The sequence below is a fragment of the Lytechinus variegatus genome, chromosome 11 (genome assembly GCF_018143015.1).
Source record: "Lytechinus variegatus isolate NC3 chromosome 11, Lvar_3.0, whole genome shotgun sequence".
NCBI lineage: Eukaryota > Metazoa > Echinodermata > Echinoidea > Temnopleuroida > Toxopneustidae > Lytechinus > Lytechinus variegatus.
Genome location: NC_054750.1, coordinates 1,720,622 through 1,744,428, shown reverse-complemented (window position 1 = coordinate 1,744,428; position 23,807 = coordinate 1,720,622). Strand labels below are relative to the sequence as shown.

The 23,807-nt window shown below is 35.9% G+C and overlaps 1 pseudogene; it reads right to left on the bottom strand.

Annotated features, from left to right (window-relative positions):
• LOC121424133 overlaps positions 1-23,807 on the bottom strand; it is a 45,883-nt pseudogene that overhangs the window by 21,225 nt on the left and 851 nt on the right.

Here is a 23,807-nt window from a genome sequence, read left to right as displayed (position 1 = left end):
TGCTTAAAAAGAAGTAAAGAACTAAAAAAAGACCGGCTAAGAATGGATGCTTGTGCAATGCTGATTTGTCTTACAGAACGCAAATATTACAGGAACGTATATAGAAAATAAGTGCATGCAGAAAGAAAATTTCAGGAATGATAGTGTATGCTTGGTCACGGCAGCCACAAATGACGAAACAAAGATGTATGCGTTGGGGGCTCCACGTAGTAAGAATATGTTGCAACAGGATATTAAAGGAGAAAACGAGTGGGAAAAGGCTACAGTCGGAAGCGGGACCTGTATAATTGTCAAATAATCGAGGGGTGAATTGGGAGTAAGAAGCAGAGGTGATATTTTAAAAATAGTTCAAATGTACCTCAACTTAAACCCTCTCTTATATTTACAAGAAAAGGAATTCCAGAAATCAGGGATAGTGAACATGGAGGTGTTGTATGGAAGTGTTGTACGATTCTTTCTCGAATTCCTATGTATACCTAGTATACAAGTACTAAAGCTCAGGCATTATTTACACACTGTTTTACCTCCTGAGTAGCAGATGACACCTGCATCCTGCATCATTTATGTTTGCAATGAGTGGTTGCGTCAGATACATGGTAACAGTCTGCTAGGCTTTCTTCTGATCCGTAACAGTCGACAAAAAGAATACCACCAGATCCATGACCAAACCTTGCTAATCTTCTCGCCTCCAAGGCCCCGTCGTAACCGAGCATTCTGCATACTATCCTAGCATCTTCGAGACCCCACCAGCCATCACCACAAACGGTCATCCATGGTCTACCGTAAAATTTATACCACTGATGAACTCTCCGGAGCCAATCATTTGTATGGATTTTTTACCCATACGGCTTTGTCAAGTTGTAGTATGAATTAATTTAGCTTACCTGAAAATGCGTTATTCGATGCATTGATTTAAGCATTATTTTGACCCAAGACAAACATGACAAAGCGACTTGTCAGAACTTGAAAACACCTACAAATTATTGTCCACGTAGTTTTCATTAATGTCCTTGTCGATTAGTTGATACTTGATATGCAATTGATATGTACCGACATGCATCTTTCTTTTCGAGAAGAATGTATATCAAATGACAATTTTATTTACAAATTATTCAGCATGTTCAGTATTTGAAGAGAAATCACACTCTTTAACGCATTAAAAAACTTTATGCGCAGTAATAAATATAGGATGACTTTATTATTCACGTGGATTGAAAATGATACAAAAAGATTTTTTTTTATCTTTTTTACTGGGCAGCATTGCACCTGAACTCACCAGTCGTTTCATCCCAACATCTTCACGATTTTTTTTTAATATTACAGCGCTTTAATGATAACTAACTCTTGAACAACTAAAACATGTAATTACGTTAGAGCCATGTGGTATTACATTAATGATCAACAGTTTACATTTATTACTATTTATTTTATTATTATGTATCTTTAGATTCTTTCTATACATGATTTATTCAACAATTGGTGACCTATTTCCATACAGCAGAAATTGAATTCATTTTAACAATACTAAACTAACCATGCATGATTAGTTCAAAATATTTCCATACTTGGTTTTAAACTCATTTTTTTTATAATAATGCAACGTCTCATTAAATATAATTACTGTGTTTTATGACAACTCGGTCTTAATTATGTAATCAATGTAATCAGTCAAATTTATTTGCGCCAAACGATGTTTGGAGGCAGAACTTGGCATTATCATAATTTCTTGTCTTCCTTTAAATATTCAAACAAAAAAGAATATCTGATAGATTGGTGGTATAGTATAAAAGATAAAAATGGTAACTAAAGACATCTAAACATCTCAACTTACGGTTATTTAAAATGAGTAATTCCGTGTATACTACTTCGGCGCAAAAGATCTCAACCAAGTGGCTTCGACAATTACCAACTCCCCTACACACACACTCACACACCCACATACACGCTAATTTGAAACTCTATCTTGCTTGAAAATCATATGTCCTGGGCTCCGTAACAAAAAGCTTAGCATTCGATCGCTAAATTCCAATGACCAATCAAAGTCATTGTTGCATGTAGACTTTGTTCAAAACAGTTACGAGCAACCATTAAGAGTTTAGGTTGCGTTGGCCAAGACGTCGAAATTTTAGATACATAGGCTACTTTATTAATCAGACACTTTCCTCATGAATCAAACTTACAATCAGCTTCTTCAAAAATAAATCCTTCGTATTGTCAATGGATGTGAAGTAGTTGATTCCTGATAATAGACATTAAATTTCATGATGAAACGATGTGGCGGAATATTCAAGACTGTACTTTGCTTTAAAATACGCCTTAAAACGATGGTAGGTTTTGTTTCTGTTGTTGAAATATGTGTATTTTTACTGTGTGTACCTCTATCAATGTTAGTGGCTACATTGATACGACTCGTATTTCAATAAAAGATTAATAGACTAAATTATTTCGTGATAGTCTCATGTTCATGGACTGACGATTTTCGTATATTGCTATCTTAATTATTTAAACAGTATGTTTACTGTAGTAGTACATGCACTCGTTGTACAATATGCTCATTTTGTTCCCTTATATATCAATATGTACGGCCCTTAGCAGCATTACTATATTCATTGGAATCGGAAATGAACAAAACGGAATTAAATCAAATATTATTTATCTTCTTTCTTGTATATGGGTACGTGCCTATGAAGAATGCATATCTGAATTTTCATTAGGTGTACTCATGAAAGAAAAAAGGGTGTGATCAAATTCATTATTATGTGCACTGAAGTAACGATTGTATGGATAAAGATGAATTTGAATATCATTTGCACAAATTGTTACATGATTTATGCATAAGCAAATAGGGTTTGCATTGTATTTTTTGTGAATAATTCTTCGTTTTTTATTATTCTTACTTCTTGATATAGAACTACGAATGATACAACAACAATAACGTAAGATAAATGCGTATTTCTTACCATTATTCGCAGTAAACACAAGCACTTTTAATTTGTTGATCCCATTCAGGCAGGGTAGGCAAAGTGAATTAGAGAAACGTCGATGAAGATGAAATGACGACAAAGCAAAATGCAGATTCCACACGGAGTCGTCAGCTCTTCCAGTATCGACAGCAACCACTTAGGTCAATAGAAATGCCTCAAAGCCACTTTACAGAAGCCAAATGCAGTAAACTTATTTGATTGTATGAAAGTGTTTTCTTCTCATGATTTGAATATTTTTGATTCAGTGTCATCAGTTTTTGTTTTAGTGCGCATAATCCTCTTTATTTTGTTTTATTTTGATATCCTCACAATCCAAAGGCAATCAGTTACCAAAAGTATCTTTATCTGTTCATGATTCCCATGTTTTTAGTAACGGAAACGTATTGTACTGCATGTTTGGGGATTTGTGACTTAAATTAAAATTAGGTGGGGGGGTGTCGCAGCTGCGGCCCAAGGGTCCGCCTTGTCTGTAAGCGCATGTTCAAATTTGACAGTTTAACCAATTATAACACGTCTAGAGCAAAGCCTAGATGTTTGTGTACAGTTCCCCTCTGGATCCTCCACTAACTAGAAGTCTGGTAGGAATATAAAAATACTTAATTATGATAATCACAAGATATTTCAAAGCTAAAACAAATTTTCGATCGCTTTTTTTGCCGAATATGATATAATCTTGCAAATTGGTCTACCGGCAAGAATACTGAGTGTCCTGAGAAATATGTAATATGGGCGCCCAAAAATATAAAGGAGGCCTACATCTTTATAATGATGGGATAACCATACGCCACGCTATACAGAAATGGTAATTTTTATGGTAATCAACATTATGTTGCTCAGTGCAAGACTCATGCTGTCAGAAATCATCAATATTTTCCATTTCGCAAGCGAATGCGCCGAGCCAGAAAAAAATATAAAAAGAACCAGTTCAAGTTTGGTTACTACTTTTTTTTTGGGGGGGGCGTCGCGACGCGCCGGGGTCTAGTGGTTACGACTTTCGTGGGTTCGAATCCCAGCCATGGCGTGTTTTCGTTTAGCAAGAAATTTACCCCAGTTCTGCACTCGACCCAGGTGAGGTGAATGGGTACCCGATAGGATTATGGGTAGGTACAACTATTTACTTATTACTTTACTTGATTTCATAGATTTGTTTAATTTCCACATTTATACATTTATATATATCTATTTATATATAAAGAAACTTAACCAAGTAGAACATAAATTGTATAACTGCAATGTACAACATATCAGTATTTAAATACAATTTGACCGCTATTTATTTTCTAAAAGTGGAAAAATGAAAATGTAAACGATTGTTTGCGAAATACCAGCAAACTCCTTTGCTATAACAGAAAGAAAGACAGTCATAAATTGCGCTTAGAAAACAGCACGTGTAAGGTAAATGTAAATACAAATTCATTATCATTATTGTTTTGAATTCATCGTTATTATGTGTTAGGGTTGGAATATCATCATGTGTAGCAAACTTTTACGAAGCCAAGACATAATTTCCAACAATTTGTCTCCTTTAGCGAGTAGTAATTATGTTTTTTACCACTTTTCCTCAACACAAAGAATTTGTGTATTAATCTATTAACTTATTTTAGGGAAGTGTACAGATGGTTGATTTGTGTTGCACAATTTGTTTGAAACCACTTCAACGTGTATCATTTGTGTTTTGTAGAATAGTGCATTACATATTCTCGAAGTGCGAACATGTCTGTGATAGTGTTAAGTCATCGTTGAATATGTACATCCCTTTGTCATTGTTTCAAGGTTTTCCTTCATTGTCACACTGAAATTAACAAGTCTATGTGATATGGATTCATAATGTATGTCCTCATTAAAAATTAAATTTTGATATCACTTTCTTTTTTCAAGATTTTAGAGAAAATAAAGTTCGTTTCGACCGAGAGGATTCGATATATATATATCATGGGTAAATGCATAATGGCATGTGAAAATGCAATATATACTACTAATTATGTTGGGAGGTTATTAATGACACATTTAAACATATAAAGTAAATAAGAAGTGAAAAAACAGAGGTAAATCTACGTTACTGTATAAGAACATTTGAAAGTGCATTAGAAATAGTAATGTCGTTAGTCACGATTTTTAATGACATTTTTGTGGGATTTAGTTTCTTGTTGGTATTTGCTCTAAAGTTATAACCCTGTTAGTCAGGAGCGTAATCTGAAGAAAGTTCATTTCCTATTTAGAAGTCAGTTGTCAGAGATGACTTGTCAATGCCTTATGGGCTAGAACACTTTGGGTTCTTGGCGAGCATATTCCATGTCCATGTAATCATGATTCCCATTTTGTCCGCTACATTGCGATGTTCTTGTAACACTTAATTCACTTCTGCTGTTGGCTGGACCTGTTGATATTGCTTGGGTGATTCGAAATCACTTTGCGTTTGGTGGATGTAAAGCCTGGAAGATATCTGTCAACATCTTGGTCAGTGTTTGCTGACGTGATATCAGGAAGAAGGTAGCCATCAAGATCTAAGTCTGAACCATATGCAGGCTTTTGATACACAATATTCATGTCCATGTACTTGTGAGCTTTATCCTGAACAGTTATGTTGCCATTTTCTGCCACATCAGAGGTAGGTGTTCCTTCTGATAAGTGCAAACATGACTTGGGCATGCTTGCAGGGGTTGGTACATGATAACCGTCAGACACTGTGTCTTGAGTTCTTGGCATCCTTTGTTCGATTGGCCTCATGTCCATGTATTTATGAACAGCATCCTGTCTAATATTCTCTGTTTTTCTTTGTACCCTTATTCGATTTTCATAATATGTTTCATCTGATTTCGTTCCTATTTCCATATACACCCTTGGCTCTGAGTCTTTAGCAATTGTTGAAAGATAATCATCATTAAATTCATCCTGAGAAACTATTTTTTTCTCGAAAATGGTTTTTAGGTCCGTGTATTCATGACTGACGTCGGTCGGACTTTCATATTCTGCTGAGGCTATTTGCGGTTTGTTACGTTGAGAAATAACGGCTGACCAGCGTTCCGGTAATTTCGGTGGAGAACTCAGATCTTGATAAGTTAAGTCCTGACGGGCAACAGTATTGGAATGCATCAAATCCATGTATGTACTAGTATCAGAACTCTGTTTCGCTCGTTTCATCCGCCTTCGACATAGGCCAAATACAAAGGCTGCTAAAACCATGAAACTCGAGACTGGAATGCAAATAACGAGCCACAGGAAAAGTTCGCCATGGACATTATTTGATGGTACATTTATAGGCTCATCGAGATTGAAATTTTCAAGTTTGTTAGGATTTCTGTTCAGGGAATTGTTGCCCATATCGGTTGTGAGCCCTTCTGGTTCTGTACTTAGGACCAAAGTCCACGGATTCGTCTCGAAATTAGAAGTACTAGTAAGAACTGGAAGAAGAAGGAAAAAAGCATTTATAGATGTTTGGCGAAACATGAAGAAAGGGTAGTATATTACAAGTATATAAAATACTATTTTTAAACTAACATTTTTCAAATCAAAGCAGTTTCAAAGCAGTTTTCAGCAGCTTCTTTTTGCCATTTTTCAAATCATAGAGAAAAATAACAAAAGATAATTTATATCAGGCGTACAATGTATCTGTGGAGCTGACACATCATACTTACCACATACTTACAATTTTTAGGGGAAATTTAATTTGAAACTGGTAGCCTTACATTAATCATCAATAAATTGACTACAGGTAAATCGTGAATTAAATGGATTGGCTTAGCTCGTGACTTAAATTGGGCGTAAATAGTCGTCAAAACAGTTTTTTTACTGGTAAGGTAGATGAAAATGATATAAGATGAAGGAATAGAAGGAATGAAAAAATGTTTTTCAAAATATAAAGCGTTGAAGTAGACATTGACGTAAACACCTGACAGTGTTAAAAGGCATATGGGGAAAGTGAACTTACTAAGATAAAATATCCATATAAAGAACAATCAAACAAGTTCTCGTTTTTATGGAGGTAAATAAAGAAAACAGTCCTAATCTAGAAAGAGTTGAAATATGTTTGTATTACTCACTTATTAACGAATTAATCAATACCATTTCTAGAGCCACATTCAATTAGTAATGATAATAACATGATATGATATATTAGTACCATTTCAGTTCAAAGAACTTTTGGTGTCTGTTACAAACAAATTGTTTTAATGGAGAGGTAATTAATTAGAAGTAAACAAAGTCTACCACTACCTTCAGAGTAACAAATGGCTCCTGCATCTCTTGAATGGCTACATGGGTAACGATCTATCCCTGCATGAGCACAGTCTGCTAGATTGTCTTCAGTTCCTTCACAGTTGACATACATTAACAGAACGCGACCAGATCCTTGACCAAACCTTGCGTATCTCGGTGCCTCCAAGGCTCCATCAAACCCCATCATCCTACAAACCACTCTTGCGTCTCTGACATCCCAGTTGATATCACAAACAGTACCCCTTGATCCATCATGCATGACTTCTACTCTGCCTTCAACATCGGTAGACCCACCGGCAAGGCGAACTTGTAATGGGTGTGGATTTGCTGCAAGGAAATATGAATGATACTGGTTGAATTAATGATAAGCCCACATTTTCTAATCTCCTATGAGAATATTATCACACAATTTTTATTACTCAAAAGATTTTAAACTAAAATTTATGAGGGCAAAATAGCTGCAATCCTAAACAAAATTAGAGCCCTGAGAAATTGGGCGTTGAATAAACTTTGTCTAAAAAAGAACTTTAATTCCCTTACGTATCCCACCTTTTCATTCTCTCTTAAGACGACTCGGACATTTTAAAGAATAAAGTCACAAAGAGAAATTTAAAATATAACGAATAGAATAGAACCTCGGTAGACCCACCGGCAAGGTGAACTTGTAATGGGTGTGGATTTGCTGCACGGAAATATGAATGATACTGGTTGAATTAATGATAAGCCCACATTTTCCGATTTCCTATGAGAATATTATCGATCACACAATTCATATTACCGGTGCTCAAAAGATATAATCTAAAAAAATCTTTTTAAAAACTAAACTCTATAAGGGCAAAATAGCTCAAAACTTAAAGAAGTGAGAAATTTAGCTTTGACATCTACAGGTCATGGATATCTTTATGTCTATAGCTATGTTCATCATAGTCAAAAACTGCCTTCACTCCTATTCACTGGAGTTGCGAAATATAAACGCCAAACAATGAAATGAATAAAGGCCAAAATTGAATAGTTGAAATGAATTTAGTCTGAAAAATAAGTTTAATTCCCTTAAGTATCACCCTTTTCACTCTCTCTTAAGGGAACTCGTAGATTTTAAAAAATAAAATCACCAAGAGAAATTAAAATGTTCGTGGGAACACACCTCCTGAGTAACAGACGGCACCTGCATCCTTTTCATGACCGCAGTAACTCCAATCTCCGACCCCTCGATGATAGCAGTCAGCTAGGTTGTCTTCTGTTCCATCGCATCCGACCCAAGTTAGAAGGACTCGACCAGATCCTTGACCAAACCTAGCGGATCTCGGTGCTTCCAAGGCTCCATCATACCCCAGCATTGTACAAACCACCCTTGCATCTCTCAGATCCCAGTCATCATCACAGATAGTACCCCAGGATCCATTGTAATAAACCTCTACTCTGCCTTCATTATCGTTATATCCACCAATAAGACGAACTTGAAAGGGATCTGAGTATATGGAAGGAAAGGCGTTCGAGAATCCTAATTATGTCATGGCCATTTTCAAATAACGGATAGTTCTTTAAGGACAAAACGCAAATTATTTTAATATGTTTTGTATGTAGTTATTACTTCACTCATCGACTATTTTTATTTATTTTTCTTGTCTTTTCTTTTCGCCGGTGGGATAATGAAGTGCATGGATATAACATATTTCATGGATATGTGCTAAAGGCATTAAGCTTAGAGATTTTTCCTATTTATTTGGCCTGAAATGAATCAAAATGGATCTAGTGCCTTCTTGAGGACAGAATGTGGGCTTCGATATACATTTGTGTATCTTTATGCATGAAGTTTTACTCAAAGATAGTCTAGTCTTCATTCTCATTACCAGATTTGTGAGTGGCCTACTATGAACGCCTCAAATATAAAATGAATGAAAACCAACTTGAATCGTTCGAAATAAACACCGGAACATTTTTTTTTTAATATAAACATTAAACTAAAATTTATAAGGGCAAAACAGCTGCAATCTGAAACAAAATCAGAGCCCTTTTAATGAGAAATTTGGGTGTTGAATAAATTTTGTCTAAAAAAACTTTAATTCCCTTAAGTATCCACCCTTTTCATTCTCTCTTAAGACGACTCGTACACTTTAAAGAATAAAGTCACAAAGAGAAATTTAAAATAGAACGAACAGAATATAAATATTTCAAAGTATTTTTTGTTAGATCTCAAATTTGTTCTTAGAGTTTTTCGTGGGAACACACCTCCTGAGTAACAGACGGCACCTGCATCCCTGCCATGACCGCAATAACTCCAATCTCCAATCCCTGCGTGAGCACAGTCAGCTAGGTTGTCCTCTGTGCCATCGCATCCGACCACAGTTAGAAGGACTCGACCAGATCCTTGACCAAACCTAGCGGTTCTCGGTGCCTCCAAGGCTCCATCGTACCCCAGCATCCTACAAACCACCCTGGCATCTCTGAGATCCCAGTTGATATCACAAACAGTACCCCAGGATCCATAATGCATGACTTCTACTCTGCCTTTAACATCGGTAGACCCACCGGCAAGGTGAACTTGTAATGGGTGTGGATTTGCTGCACGGAAATATGAATGATACTGGTTGAATTAATGATAAGCCCACATTTCTGATTTCCTATGAGAATATTATCGATCACACAATTCATATTACCAGTGCTCAAAAAATTTAATCTAAAAAAAATTTTAAAAACTAAACTCTATAAGGGCAAAATAGCTAAAGACTTAAACAAGTGAGAAATTTAGCTTTGACATCTACAGGTCATGGGTATCTTTATGTCTATAGCTATGTTCATCATAGTCATAAACTGCCTTCACTCCTATTCACTGGAGTTGCTAAAATATCGAAATATAAACGCCAAACAATGAAATGAATAAAGGTAAAAATTGAATAGTTCAAATGAATTTAGTCTGAAAAATAAGTTTAATTCCCTTAAGTATCACCCTTTTCACTCTCTCTTAAGGGAACTCGTAGATTTTAAAAAAATAAATTCACCAAGAGAAATTAAAATTTTTGTGGGAACACACCTCCTGAGTAACAGACGGCACCAGCATCCCTGTGATGACCGCAGTAATTCCAATCTCCAATACCTCGATGAATACAGTCAGCTAGGTTGTCCTCAGTTCCATCGCATTCGACCCAAGTTAGAAGAACTCGACCAGATCCTTGACCAAACCTAGCGGATCTCGGTGCTTCCAAGGCTCCATCAAACCCCAGCATTGTACAAACCACCCTGGCGTCGCTCAGATCCCAGTAAGCATCACAGATAGTTCCCCAGGATCCATTGTAATGAACCTCTACCCTGCCTTCATCCTCGTTGGATCCACCAATAAGACGAACTTTAAATGGATCTGCGAAGTCCACACACAGCTTCAATACAGGGAGCATTCGTTTTCACGAGTAATATCGCAATAGTCCGGGTATATCTTTATAATTATTAACAATCACACACCAAATTGATAGGATTATGAAAAAAATATTAATTTCCATTAAAGATAAATTCCAGTTCTTGTAACGATCTCAAAATAATTTTTTACAGAATCTAATATAATGACCACCCAAGTGTCTGTTTGTATGAATGAAAAATATGTGCCAAAGGACTCTGGAAGAAATTGTGTAATTGCTGAGAAATAAGCAAAATAAGTGCCTATTCTGTCACCTCCGTCGGGTCTTTATTCCAGCAATAATAATACACTGTCCGACGTGTGCCTATCTGTGTTAGCGATCGTCAGTGTGATCGTATTTCAGGTTAGAATTTATGATTTCACAAAGTTCAGTTTATGTAACTGTACAAGATCTAGATCCACGATGATATAGTCATACTTATCCTTGGTTTTACAGACTTTCTCACGAAATTGGTGTTTTACTGCAACTACTATCATTTAGCATTAATTTAGTTTAAATATTATTACAATTAATTTACTATTTACGTTTCGCTGTTTATTTGAAATTGTCCATGTTCACAACTCTTGCTATGGAAACCTATCCGAAACAACACATATCTTCGAGACACTGGCACCTTTGTTTTCCCACTGTAATATCCCTAAGGGTAAAAAAGGTCGAGATTGATTGTCATCTCAATGCTAAATAGGTTACCTGTATGTTGATGTATAATACTTTATGACTGGTATAATAGTTACATCTCATTTTTCTCCAGAAATTTGATATCGAACAGGCAGAACATGGCATATTTCTGTGTACAACGTTTCATGACTAACGTATAACAGTTTCCGTTCCTAGACCCTTTTCATTTGAAACAATTAATATACAGTCCGAACAAAATTAACTAACGCATTTCATGTTGAAAGTAACAATGTTCTTGAACTTTGAGTAATGATATTTATAATATGGCTGCAGAGTGAAAAGGAAAATATTTAGTAGTATCGAGTCCGGAATTGATTTTGATTTACAGTAGGCTCTGCGTACGTATAGTATAAACTAGCAGGCTAGCATCGTCTGCTACGTAAACCAAATGAGCGAACATGACCGGAACTAAGCATTGTGTACGAGTACAAAAGCTCAGACATTATTTACACACTGTTTTACCTCTTGAGTAGCCTATTATCTAGAGGGAGGCAGCAGTTATTGTCTTTGAAGTTATGCTGAACGTAAGCGATACGTCTGATCTGGCGAAGACTACGTATTGTGACTGCTAACGCAGACATAATGCGTAGTCTTTGCCAGATCAGACGTAGCCACAATGCGTACTTTTTGCCAGATCAGACGTATCGCTTGCGTTCAGCATAACACCAAAGACAATTAACTGTAGTCTCCGCCTGGATTATAGGCTACATCCTGAGTAGCAGATGACACCTACATCCCATTCATGTTTACAATAAGTTGTTGCGTCAGATACATCGTAACAGTCTGTTGACTCTCTTCTGATCCGTAACATTCGACAAAAAGAAAAAAGCCAGATACATGACCAAACCTTGTTATTCTTCCAAGGCCCCTATCTCTCCTAGCATCACTGAGACGCCACCAGGCAACACCACAAATGGTCATCCATGATCTACTGTAATATTTATTCCACTGATGAAAACTGCGTAGACAATCATTTTCACCGATTTTTTTTTACCCATAGGGCTTTTTCAAGTTTTAATAAACTAATTTAGCTTGCCTCAAAATGCATCATTCGATGTATTAATTGAATCATTTTTGTTAATCAAGACAAATAGATTTGTCATAACTTGAAAAACCACCTACACATTATTGTCCACGTATTTTTTATTTATTTCCTTTTTGATTAGTTGTTACTCGATATGTATTTGAAATGTACCGACATGCATCTTTATTTTCGAGAAGAATGTATATTAAGATATGACAATTTTATATACAATTTAATTCAGCATGTTCGTTATTTGAAGAAAAATCACATTTTTAACGCATTAAAATCACAACTTTATACGCAACAGTAACCTAGAGTTACTTTATTATCCACATGATCCATGTGGAATAATAATAATACAAAAAAGATAGGAAACCGTTGTTACTGGTCATTACCCCTAAACTTACCGTCGTTTCTTCCCAACATCTTTGCGAAACTTTGTATATATATATATATATATATATATATATATATATATATATATATATATATATATATATATATATATATATATATATATATATATGTATATATATATATATATATATATATATATATATATATATATATATATATATATATGTATATATATATATATATATATATATATATATATATATATATTTATTTATATATATATATAAATATTACAGCACTTTATGATAATAACTCATTCTTGAACCTCAACAAATCACGCGTAATATATAACTTTTTTAGAGACATGTGGTATTAAATTGGCGATCAGCTATTTATTTGCATTTATTACCGAGTTGTTTTGGACTTGAAAAGTTATGTATCTTTAGATTCTATCTATACATATTTTATTCAGCAATTTCCATACATCAATGAACCATGTTTCCATTGAAATTGAATTCAGTTGAACAGTACTAAACTAAGCATATATGGTTAGTTTTAAATATTTCCATCACCGAAATAGATACTCTACTTTGCCTTTAAACTTTAAAAAAAAATTACAATACTGCAACGTTCCATTATTAATGTAATTAGTCTATTTTGGTGAAAACTCGCTCTTTATCATGTAATCAATATGTAGTCATTAATTTGCTCCAAATGATGTTTGGAGGCAGAACTTGGCGTTTCTTGTCGAACTTTAAATATTCAAACAAGAATGTTTGATAGATTGATGGTACACTAATATGATATCGGTAATTAAAGACATCTAAACAACTCAACTTACGGTTATTTGAAAAGAGTGTCCAAGTATACTACTCAACCAAGTGGCTTCGAAAATTACCAACTCCAACACGCACACACCATCACACCCTAATCCTCACACACACATGCACGCCACTTTGAAACTCTATCGAAACTCTACCTTGCTTGAAAGTCAAATGTCCAGGGCTCCGTTACAAATAGGTTAGGAACCAATCGCTAAATGGCCAATGACCGATCAAGATCAAATTTGCATGTGGACTTTGTTCAAATTACTTAAGATCAACCAATAAGAGAATAGGTTGTGTTGACTAAGACTTCGATAATTTAGTTATAGGCACCTTCCTAATGAATAAAAATTAAAAATCTGTTTCTTCAAAACTAAGAACTCTATGTTTGCTTCGTGTATTGTCAATGGATGTGGGGTAGGTGATTCTTGATAAAAGACATTAATTTTGCTGATGGAAGGATTTGACGGAATATTCTGGACTCTACCTTGCTTTAAATACGCCATAAAAACAATAGTAGGTTTTGTTTCTGTTGTTGATATTTGCGTAGTTTTACTGTGTGTACCTCTATTAGTGACTACATTGATACTACTCGTATTTTAATAAAAGGCTACTAAACTACATTATTTCGTACTAGTCTCATGTTCATGGACTGATGATTTCCGTTTATTGCTACCTTGTTTAATCTGTAGGTCGAGTGTAGTAGTGCATGCATTCGTGCAATACATTTATTATTCTCTTATTTATCCAGATGGACGACCCAAAACGACATTATTATATTCGTTGGAAATGGAAGTGAACAAATGGAATTAAAACCAGAAATGTTTATCTATTTATAGTATATGTGTACCTACCTACGCAGTATGTATCCCTGAATTTTCGTTCGCTGTACCCATAAAAAAAGATGACCGAATTCAGTATTATGTGCACTTAATGATCGATTTTACTGATATAGATTAATTAGGATATCATTTGAACCAATTTTTATATGATTTATGCATGAGCATAATATTGCTTTTATTATTCTTACTTATTACTAGAATAACAACAACAATAAAACATCACCCTTATTTGCATTAAACCCCGCATTAAACACATATCAGTCCGTGTTTGCAGATCCCATTCTGGCATTGTAGGCGAAGTCAAGAGAAATCTCGATGAAGCCGAAATGACTACAAAACAAAATGCAGACTCCAGTTGTTAGCTCTTCCAGTTTCGACGGCTACCACTTAGTCAATAGGAATGCCTTTAAAGCCACTTTACAAAAGTCAAATGCAGTAGACTTGATTGCATGAAAATAATTTCTTGTCATGATTTGAATGATTTTGTTTCATTATCAGTTTTTGATTAATTGTGAAACCATGGGTCTGTGCCTCCAGATTCGGGTTCGCATATATATCTCCACTTCATTTCAAAATCTAAACCCCTCAAAAAAAGTTTTGCAACTCTGCTTTGGGGGATGATATCTTTTTGGTTAATGAAGTATAAAAAATGAAACTGGTATCATTAGAAAGCTGAAATATTCTTCTTTACAATCATGACAATGACATGCCATTTGATGTGATTATGTAATCATGGAATATGCAATCACCCTGAACATCGAGAAAAGTCAGAAGTGAAATGTTGCAAAATGCATTGATTTCCAACAAGAGTCTCCATTTCTATAGAATTTCCACCATGCAGGTGACAGTGAATGCACTCGGTCCATCTTCGAAACAATTGTAAATTCGCTATTGCAAACGACGCATTTTGCAACATTTCATGTCTAACATTGCTGCGTATTATCATGTCTGTGTATTTCATGATAACACTAGCATTACAAATGACACATGATTGTAAAGAAGAATAATCATGCTTTCTAAAGATACCACTTTTACACATGATGATGGCACATTAAGAAATTTATCAGCACTCAAACTTGCAGTTTCAGTTGCAGAACTCAAACATGACATGGCAACGAATTTTGCAACATTTCATTTTTTACATTGCTGCATATTTATCATGTCTGTGTATTTCATGATAACACTAGCATTACAAATGACACATGATCGTAAAGAGGAATAATCATACTTTCCAATGATACCACTTTTACATATGATGATGGCACACTAAGAAATTTATTAGCACTCAAACTTGAGTTGCGGAACTTTTTTTGAGGGGTTTATTTGATTTGATAGAAAAGGCGGTAAGGACTTTGAGGCTCTTAGATTCACAATATTTTGACATAACAACTGATACTTGGGATTCATTCATGTTCTTCATTTTTCCATCTTGATTTTTTTTGTATCTTTCACTTTCCCCTACTTTTTTTATCCCCTACTTCTTACCCTTTCTTTCCTTCCCCCATTTCCTTCTCCTCTTTTTTCTCTTGTTCTCCCCCCTCCCTTTCCTTCCACTTTTATTTTTAGGTTTCAAGGGGGGGTGGCACGTACCAGATGTTCCCCTCTGGATTCTCCACTAACTAGAAGTCTGGTATAAATATCAAATTACTTAATTATGATAATCTCATTTCTGCCGAATATGATATATTCTTGCAAATTTGTCTACCGGCAAGCAGTCTGAATGTCCTGATAAAATGTAATATGGGCGCCCCAAAATATAAATGAGGCCTACATCTGTATAATGTTAGGATAACCATACGCCACGCTATACAGAAATGGCAATGTTTATGGTAATCAACATCATGTTGCTCAGTGCAAGACTGATTGCTGTCGTAGATCATCACAATTTTCCATTTCGTAAGCGAATGCGCCGAGCCAAAAAAATTATAACAAGAACCAGTTCAAGTTTTGTGACTACTTGGGGGGGGGGCGTCGCGACGCGCTGTGGTCTAGTGGTTAAGACTTTCGTGGATTCGAATCCCAGCCATAGCTTGTTTTCGTTCAGCAAGAAATTTACCCCAATTGTGCTGCACTCGACCTAGATGAAGTGAATGGGTACCCGTAGGATTAGGGGTAGATACAACTATTTACAGGAACACATTATCATACATGGTATAGATGCCACATTCAAATAAGGAAAACCATCAATCTATATGATTAATATTTGGTTTCATAGATTTGATTCATTTCCTCATTTTTAAATATATATGAAACAAACTAAACCAAGTACTACATAAATTGTATAACTGCAATGTACAACACATCAATATTCAAATACAATTAGACCGCTATTTTTTTTAAGTGGGAAAAAATGAAATGACTCGTCAAGCCCTCATGGGCTAGAACAATTTTTGGATCTTGGCGAGCATATTCCATGTCCATGTAATCATGATTCCCATTTTGTCCGCTGGATTGCGATGTTCCTTTAACATTTAATTTACTTCTGCTGTTGACTTGACCCGTTCATATTGCTTCGTTGATTCGGAATCACTTTGCGTTTGGTGGATGTAAAGCTTGGAAAAAGATATCCGTCAATATCTTGGTCAGTGTTTGCTGGCGTGATACCGGAAAGAAGGTAGCCATCAACATCTGAGCCTGAGCCATATGCAGGCTTCTGATACACAATATTCATATCCATGTACTTGTGAGCTTTATCCTGAACAGTTATGTTGCCATTTTCTGCCACATCAGAGGTAGGTGTTCCTTCTGGAAAGTGCAAACATGACTTGGACATGCTTGCAGGGGTTGGTCGAAGGTAACTGTCTAACCCTGTGTCTTGGATTTCTGAGATCCTTCGTCCGATTGGCCTCATGTCCATATATTTATGAGCAGTATCCTGTGTACTATTCTCTGTTATTCTTTGTGCCCTTATTCGATTTTCATAACATGCTTCAACTGTTTTCGTTCCTATCTCCATATACACCCTTGGCTCTGAATCTTTAGCAATTGTTGAAAGATAATCATCATTAAATTCATCCTGAGAAACTGATTTTTTCTCGAAAATGGTGTTTAGGTCCGTGTATTCATGACTGACGTCGGTTGGACTTTCATATTCTGCTGAGGCTATTTGCGGTTTGTTATGATGAGAAATAACGGCTGACCAGCGTTCCGGTAATTTCGGTGGAGAACTCAGATCTTGATAAGTTAAGTCCTGACGGGCAACAGTATTGGAATGCATTAAATCCATGTATGTACTAGTTTCAGAACTCTGTTTCGCTCGTTTCATCTGCCTTCGACATAGGCCAAATACAAAGGCTGCTAAAACCATGAAACTCGAGACTGGAATGCAAATTACGAGCAAAAGGAAAAGTTTGCCATGGACATTATTTGATGGTAGATTTATAGGCTCATTGGGATTGAAATTTTCAAGTTTGTTAGGATTTCTGTTCAGGGAAGTGTTGCCCATATCGGTTGTGAGCCCTTCTGGTTCTGTACTTAGGACCAAAGTCCACGGATTCGTCTCGAAATTAGAAGTACTAGAAAGAACTGGAAGAAGAAGAAAAAAGCATTTATAGATGTTTGGCGAAACATGAAGAAAAAGTAGGATATTACAAGTATATAAAATACTATTTTTAAACTAACATTTTTCAAATCAAAGCAGTTTCAAAGCAGATTTCAGCAGCTTCTTTTTGCCATTTTTCAAATCATAGAGAAAAATAACAAAAGATAATTTATATCAGGCGTACAATGTATCTGTCGAGCTGACACATCATACTTACCACATACAATTTTTAGGGGAAATTTAATTTGAAACTGATAGCCTTACATTAATCATCAATAAATTGACTACAGGTAAATCATGAATTAAATGGTTTGGCTTAACTCGTGACTTAAATTGGGCGTAAATAGTCGTCAAAACAGTTTTTTTAATGGCAAGGTAGATGAAAATGATATAAGATGAAGGAATAGAAGGAATGAAAAAATGGATATCAAAATATAAAGCGTTGAAGTAGACATTGACGTAAACACCTGACAGTGTTCAAAGGCATATGGATTGGAAAGTGAACTTACTAAGATAAAATATACATATTAAGAACAATCAAACAAGTTCTCGTTTATATGGAGGTAAATAAAGATAACAGTCCAAATCTAGAATGAGTTGAAATATGTTTGTATTACTCACTTATCAATGAAATAATCAATACCATTTCTAGAGCCACATTCATACTATAATATGATATATTAGTACCATTTCAGTTCAAAGATCTTTTTGTGTCTGTTACAAACAAATTGTTTTAATGGAAATAAAAAGATAATTAATTAGAAGTAAACAAAGTCTACCCACTACCTTCAGAATAACAAATGGCTCCTGCATCCCTTGCATGTTGACATGAATAACAACCAATCCCTGCATGAGCACAGTCTGCTAGATTGTCTTCAGTTCCTTCACAGTTGACATACTTCAGCAGAACGCGACCAGATCCTTGACCAAACCTTGCAGATCGCGGTGCTCCCAAGACTCCATCAAACCCCATCATCCGACAAACCACCCTGGCGTCTCTCAGATCCCACCAGACATCACAGATAGTACCCCAGGATCCGTTATGCATGACCTCTACTCTGCCTTCAGCTTCGTTTGATCCACCGGCAAGGCGGACCTCTAACGGGTCTGGATTTTCTAAGCGAAAAAGCGTGAAAAATAATCACAGTATTAAGAGAAAAAACAGACCATGCAGGTTTATTAAGTTTATGTGATGATATTAAACCACATAATTTTCACTTAAAACAACAGCATTCAAAAGATACATGGATGTGGTTCCTTGGACCTGGTAACCACCAAACACCATTCTTCATTTTATCCTTTGTTTGACTTTGTAAGGCTAAGCTTGCTGTTGGCTTCCACCAATCTAACATACATAAGCAGAGTTAAAGTGTAAAGTATGTCTATGAATGTAATGTCATATAAACAATAACCGTAGAAAAAAAACCCTCGCATTTTAATGTACGTATCTTGTTTTTGTTTTGTTTTGTAAATCGTATCCTTTAAGTTTTTCTCCAGAAGGCAAACTTTGGATACTTCACTTAATCTCCATGGATATCTAAAATCTGTATTTTCCTTTAGATGGGTTACAGCCCCTTGATTTTTTTTTCTTCTTTTTTATTGGAACAATATTTAGGGTGATAAATCTTTAAGCGGTGGCGCTCAAACGTTCAGTTCACAAAAAAGAGTTAGGGTAGAACAATGGTTTACACACAATGGTTCGCCTTATAAGCTTAAAGAACGCTACGTTATTACTGCTTCAATGGATGGATGGGGATTGGGTGAGTGAGTGTGTGGGTGTGTTTGTGTGGGTTAGAACGTACTTCCTGAGTAACAAATAGCTCCTGCATCCCTCGAATGGCTACATGAGTAACGACCGAACCCTGCGTGAACACAGTCTGCTAGGTTGTCTTCTGTTCCGTCACACCCGACGCCATAAAGAAGAGAACGGCCAGATCCCTGACCGAACCGAGCAGATCTCAGTGCTTCCAAGGCTCCATCGAACCCCAGCATCCTACAAACCACCCTGGCGTCTCTGAGATCCCAATAACTATCACATATAGTACCCCAGGATCCATCATGCATGACTTCTACTCTGCCTTCAATATTGGTAGACCCACCAGTAAGGCGAACTTGTAATGGATTCGGGCGCTCTTAAGTAAATAAAAAAAAGCAATTTCTTTAAGTCACAACGTAATGACAAAAACACCAATGACTAAAAATATTATAAATAATATATTGTATGCCTTACTGAAAATATGTTGCTATTTGATTGGTCGAGAGCCCTTCACGTGACTAATCATGATATCACCATAAAAATGAGATTCATCGGAGATCAAAATAGTTCGTGACGTCAGAGTAGAATATATATATATATGTATATTTACTATTTTGCGTCCGACTGAAAACCACACAATCACTCGGGCTTAGCGCAAGACTGACTGCCTCCACCGCCAAGTCTAACGGTCTAGTGATGCAACGGCGCAGACGCTTTATTAGGGGTCCGCTGATGCAGCTAGCTTCGCAATCAATAGTCAAAAATGCAAAAAAAAATGCAAGAAAGCAACGAACCAGTTATTGAAAAGAAAAGACACAATGTTAGGAAAGAAAGCACCCCCCCCCAAAAAAAAAGGAAGAAGAAAGAAAAGAAAACAAGGCAGTAGACTCGGAAGGGATATCGTTTGAATTAGTTTAACGACGCAATTCACTTGGTGTAAATGCATAGTTTATAAAAACGCTTTTTTATTATATAGGCATACATTGATGCTGTTTATCTGAAGAAGAAATTAGTATCAGGGATGTAAGAAATCGATAAATAAGCAATAAAGCCCGATTGTTGAAGCTTTGAGTATATGATCGTAGCAATTGTACATTAACATTAAAAGCGCACACCATTGCCTTAGCATGTTTACTGCAGCTATTCACTGGGATCGCCAAGGAAGCCAACTATGGTAACTTAGAATAGAATTGATTAAAAAAAGAACCATTCAAAATTTGGTATAAAGACTTTGATAATAGGGATTTTTCTCTTTCTGGAACGCAGAGAATCTATTATAAAAAGCCCTTCACGACAAGCAGCCTCTGTCGACAATTGGTGAATCAAAACAATTAATCGTCCGGTCAGAATCTGCTGTCCGGTACAACAACTTTTGCAAAAAATCTCTCGGCTGTTCTGATTTGACTTGCTTTCTCAATAGATTTTTACCACATTGCAGACTCCCTCCCAGTTGCAATTGTGAAAGTTCCCTATTCTCTTACGCCAGTCATTTTTCCATGGTAGTGTTCACATACACGGCAAAAATTGAAATTGAAAATGAAGAAAAAAGTATAATTTCCATTTCGTCTACTTTGTCAAACAAAAAATTTGCTTCATGAAGATTTATTTAACAAGATGGACTGGATGGTGCTTGGCCAAATACTTAATACACAATTTACATGTCTAAATAGTGAAATTAGACGAAATAATACATGGCCTAAATAGCAGTTGAGACCATATGGAATGAAACCAAATTGAGAGTAGGCAAAGTAGCTGTTGAACGATCGGCAGTTAACATTTGAGAGAACCTGTTTTTTAACAGCTTAATCAATAAGTGTATTTTGAAATTTCGCCAACAAAGCGGTTATTATTAAACATTTAGTTTCTCAACTACCTCCTGTGTAACAAATAGCGCCTGCATCTTCGGCGTGTCCACAGTTATGCACTTCAGTCCCACGGTGTGGACATTCTGCAAGATTGTTTTCTGAACCAATACAGCCGAGTTCGTCGAGGAGAATTGTCCCAGATCCCTCACCAAACCGTGCAGACCCCGGGGCTTCCAAGGCTCCACCAAACCCCAGCATCCTACAGACCACCCTAGCGTCTCTCAGATCCCACGAGTCATCACAGATAGTTCCCCAGGATCCGTCATGCAGTACCTCTACTCTCCCTTCAGCTTCGTTTGATCCACCTACCATTCGGACTTGAAATGGATTTGGGTGCTCTAAGTAATTGATAAACAAAGGGATATTTGATTAATTCATTGTTTATATACCACTTAGTGTATTTATTCATCTATTCCTTTATTTATATTTGTGCTATCATTTTTTTCTCTTTTTTTTGGGGGGGGGATGTAATGGGAATATAATAAGATAGTTGAAGTATAAACACTAGTGCATTGTCTCTATGATTTTGTATTTTCATTCGACCCGAAACTTCGCATTGTTGAAACAAAATAAAATCCTTCTCAAGGTATACAGTACGTGTATACATTTGTGCATTTAAAAATCGCCGAATTCACTCCTATTCACTCTTTCCATCGAGATTCAAAGCATATGCCCTGAATGAGTGTTAAGATATCTGGGATGTACATGTACACAGCTTGCTGATTCTTTGCGCACCTGGTATATATATCCCGGGTGTATATATCGAGAACAAGCCACTTTTGATATTTGTTATTGGAGTTTTTCTGACTTAGGCATGCTAGGTGCATGTCAGTGATGGTTTAACAGATTGATTCTTTCCAAAAGGAAACAATACTTTTATTATGGCGCATGGTATGATAAAGATGTTCACACAATATCAGATTTGCTTAATCCTCCCCTCCCAAGCCATAAATTGTTTGAAGAACTATCTTGGATTTTAATATACCCCGTTCTGACAGAAAAAAATGTTAATTTTCTTATCCAGAATATCCCTAAAGACGGGCTTATTCCTAATCTTCAAAATACTAATGTCCATGACAGTGATGATTGTCATCATATGTTTATTCTCAAATTGATAGGTATTAACAAATTACCCAGCCACGCTTCTAATATCTTGAGTGGGAAATCTAGCCTTGACGCACGTTATGAATATTTCTGACAATATTTCATGTGATAAAATATATTGCAATAACTTCAACTATCATTCGTTTTTTTTTCAAAGTTTTTCACAAATGCATTCTTATTAATAATTATCTTTTCAAGATTAAAAGGAAAAATTCTCCTTTTTGTAACAAATTCCGTGAAAAATTCGGTTCATATATTTCGTGTTTGTGGAAAGGTTTCACCCCTGTGGCAATAATTGTTAACTATTTTATAATACAGAAATTTATTTCCAATTTTACTAAATCTAATTTGGTGATCCGGATGATAAGTTCATATCCTATTTTTTTTAATTAAAATACTTCATTTTTATTTGTAAATTCAGCAAAGTTGATACCAACTTGGGAGCATTTAGATCTTTTGTTAAGCAAAAACTATATTGAATATTGTGTGGCAAAAAAGACAAAAACCCGCGGCTCATTTTAAGAAATGGAAGTTTGAATTATATTTTTTTTTGTCATCTGCACATGTACCATTGTGTGTATCCTATTTACTGTGTATGAGCATACGAATACTTGGCATAAAAGTTGTGTAAAATATCACGTATGTGTCATTGCATACAACTTTCCGGTTTTTGTTCTTCTTATGCCCCCGCAGACGAAGTCCGGAGGGGGCATTAAGTGTTGCCCCTGTCCGTCCGTCCATTCCCCCACTTGGTATCCGCCTAATAACTCAAAAAATATGTAATGGATTTCATTTTTTTTGGGGGGGGGGTGATGGTAGATGACACCAAAATACAGGCTATGTTCGAATTCGGAGTCCGCAGGTCAAGGTCACAGCTCATTAAATATACGATTTGGATTTAGCGCAATAACTCGAAAATATTCAATCGATTTAATAATATTTTGGTGTGTAGGTAGATGGCACCAAAATACAGGCTATGTTCGACTTCGGAGTCCGCAGGTCAAAGGTCACAGCTCATTGAATATGCGAGTTGGTTTCCGTGCAATAACTCAAAAAAATATTTAATGGATCTTCAGAAATGTTGGTGTGTAGGTAGATGACACCAAAATACAGGCTATGTTCGACTTCGGAGTCCGCAGGTCAAAGGTCACAGCTCATTGAATATGCGAGTTGGTTTCCGTGCAATAACTCAAAAAATATTTAATGG